At 41.8% G+C, this 2,406-nt stretch overlaps 1 non-coding gene across 1 annotated transcript; it reads left to right on the top strand.

The window, feature by feature from the left end:
• Positions 1-1,854: 1,854 nt before the first annotated feature.
• LOC111760057 (U1 spliceosomal RNA) lies at positions 1,855-2,018 on the top strand. Its single transcript, XR_002793855.1, has one exon. It is a non-coding gene; the product is annotated as a U1 spliceosomal RNA (small nuclear RNA).
• The last annotated feature ends 388 nt before the right edge of the window (positions 2,019-2,406 follow it).

Here is a 2,406-nt window from a genome sequence, read left to right as displayed (position 1 = left end):
GAACTGGGATGAAGGGAAAATAAGAGGAAACCAGGGTGAGAATATAGGCCTGTTCTTTGTTAGAGACTGACCTGATTTTATCTGCAAGCTATCTAGCAGGCAAAGCAAAGAAGCAACCAAGATTTGTTACACCAGCACCATCCAATATAAATATCTGCAGCAATGAAAATGTTATAATATACACTGTTCCTACACAGTAACACTAGCCATGTGATTATCAAGTACTTGAAATGTGGCTAGTGAAATTGAGGATTAGGATTTAAAATTTTTACTTAATTTTACTTAATATAAATTGAAATAGCCACATGTGGCTAGTGCTCACAGTATCAGATAATTCACAATGTTAGCTCAGTGTACCAATTATTAATCTACTTCCTCTCAGCTCTGACTCCATCTTTTATTGCCTGGTCTACAATAATGTACCTGGGCCTTGTAATTATTTCACTTTGCCAGCTGGCACAATGTTAAGCTTTGCCAATAGGGGGCACAGGAGGGACTCTGAAGGAGAAAAGGGTTTCTCTTCTGGTTTTCAGTGTGTTCCTCTGTGTAGGCTCCTACAGCTCTGTTTGTTTACACAGCACCAGGCTCTGGCAGCACGTGTGGCTTTTGCAGGTCCCAATTCCAGCAGTATACATGGCTTCTCCATCCAGCCTCTGCAGCACATGGACCCAGCAACATGAGCAGCTTCTCTAACACCCAGCTCCTAAAGAGCAGGCAGCTTCTCCAACACCTGGTTCCTACAGTGTGCCTAGCACCTCTACAGGTGACTTCAGAGTAGAATGCTGCTGCTGAGGCACTGCCCTGTGAACAGCCTCCCCTGGCACCCTCTTGGAAAGTTTTAGAGAAAATTCCAAGGTATGGCATCTCCTTGTGGACAGCTCCCTCTTGGAACCCCAGAGAGCAGAGTTCCAGCAATTCTTAATGGCACAGTACCTCGGAGTGTTCTCCACCATCCACTGAGTCATGACCACCACCCCTCTCCAACAAGGATCACAGTCACAGGGCTGAGGGCTCTTCCTTGGGCACTCTTTCTCAGTCTCAGAAGTAGTGGGTACTCCTTATATCTGCCATTCTTATATTCTTTAGAGTTCTCTTCTTCCTAGCTAATTCCTTGGTACTCCAATAGTCTCTTTTATAGTTAGTAATTTTTATAACAAACTTTGTTCAAATGACTGTGTGGTTTTTGTGTCCTGTCTGAACTCTGGCTGATATAGGAGTGGTCCCAGGAGATGAACATGTAAAGCTGGGATATGGGCATTGGTTTGGTTGTGCCCTTGGGTTTCAATGCAATGATGAGCTCCTTGCCAGTGGGAAATAGGATGTTGATAATTAATTGCATGCAGTGCCAATTAAACAAGCTATCATCTGTGGTTGATTGTTATGAAAAGCCAACCAAAGTGAGGGTCTAGGAGGCCCAAGAGGATGCTGTACTGTCAGTTATGCCAGAAATGATAACTTTAATGACTGTAGTGTGGGATAGAATCCTTTGAGTGGACTTGTGTGCTTACAGAGAGAAAAATGACAAGCTTATCTCAGATCATGATCTGAGAACCAGAGAGGTTAAAAGGATATTTTATTACTTAAAGACACAAGGCTGATATTGTGGAAAATAAATATAAAATTGTGCACGTTGCCAAGTTACAATGTCAGTTGAATTCACAGTCTCACCAAGTTGCTCATGTGAAAGTTAATTGAGAAAATAAGGATCCTAAACTTGAAATGGAGACATCAGTTGTATCCAGATGCAATGGAAAACCTTAAACCCCCAAATCATTCTGAACTTCCCTTGCTAGTAGAAGTAGCATGCCCTTTGGTATATTAGTACAGGAGACTTTCTTTGCTTGAAAACCCTATATACTTACCTGGCTGGGGAGATACCATGATCATGAAGGTGGTTTTCCCAGGGTGAGGCTTATCCATTGCACTTTGGATGTGTGGACTCTTGAGATTTCCCCAAATGTGGGAAACTCCATTGCATAATTTGTGGTAGTAGGGGACTGTGTTTGTACTCTCTTCTATTAAAATAAAAGAAAGAAAGAAAACTCTGTGATATTTACATCTGAGGCAAATGCTTTGGAGGGTATGCTCATTTTCAAGACCTACTATGTCATTCCTTGTTTCCAACTAGGCCCATAACTAGGATAACTATCACCATGCTCCAGGGAGGAGACCAACAGGTACACATTATGCCCTTGGAGAAAATAGCTTGCAGACCAAAATAATTGCAAACTTTGCTAACATATTATCAGCACAAACTTGGAGAACATGTGTGGTTATGGATTTGAAGAGTGTTAAACCAAGGGTGGATTATAACACTATAATGAGCAGAATTTGATGACATAGTTGCACTTATAGAGACTCTGGCTATAATGTGTTGCATCATGCAACTGGAGGCATCTCTAACTA

Source organism: Dasypus novemcinctus, chromosome 24 (assembly GCF_030445035.2).
Source record: "Dasypus novemcinctus isolate mDasNov1 chromosome 24, mDasNov1.1.hap2, whole genome shotgun sequence".
NCBI classification, from domain to species: Eukaryota; Metazoa; Chordata; class Mammalia; order Cingulata; family Dasypodidae; genus Dasypus; species Dasypus novemcinctus.
Note: the sequence above shows the minus strand (reverse complement) of the source record. Positions and strands in the feature narration are given on the sequence as shown.